The sequence below is a fragment of the Vombatus ursinus genome, unplaced genomic scaffold (assembly GCF_900497805.2).
Source record: "Vombatus ursinus unplaced genomic scaffold, bare-nosed wombat genome assembly UNPS02014798.1, whole genome shotgun sequence".
NCBI lineage: Eukaryota > Metazoa > Chordata > Mammalia > Diprotodontia > Vombatidae > Vombatus > Vombatus ursinus.
This window is the reverse complement of record NW_020954576.1, coordinates 31,798,787-31,799,350: the sequence shown is the minus strand read 5'-3', so window position 1 is coordinate 31,799,350 and position 564 is coordinate 31,798,787.

Sequence of the window (564 nt, the reverse complement as noted above, 5' to 3'; positions counted from 1 at the left end):
AAAGAGATCCCCAAAGGAAAACTCCTAGGAATGTTGTAGCCAAATTCCAGAGTTTCCAGGTCAAGGAGAAAATACTGCAAGCAGTCAGAAAGAAACAATTCAAGTATTGTGGAAACACAATCAGGATAACACAAGATTTAGTAGCTTCTACAGTAAGGGATCACAGGGCATGGAATATAATATTCCAGAGGGCAAAGGAGATAGGATTATAACCAAAAATCACCTACCCAGCAAAACTGAGTATAATCCTTCAGGAGGAAGAAATGGTCATTCAGTGAAATAGAGGACTTTCAAGCATTCTTGATGAAAAGACCAGAGCTGAATAGAAAATTTGACTTTCAAATACAAGACTCAAGTGGAACATGAAGAGGTAAACAGGAAAGAGAAATTATGAGAGACTTATTAAGGTTGAACTGTTCATATTCTGCATGGAAAGATGATATTTCTAACTCATGAACCCTTTGTCAGTATTAGAGTAGTTGGAGAGAAAAAATTATATGTATGTAGATAGACAGACAGATAGATAGATAGATAGATAGATAGATAGATAGATAGATAGATAGA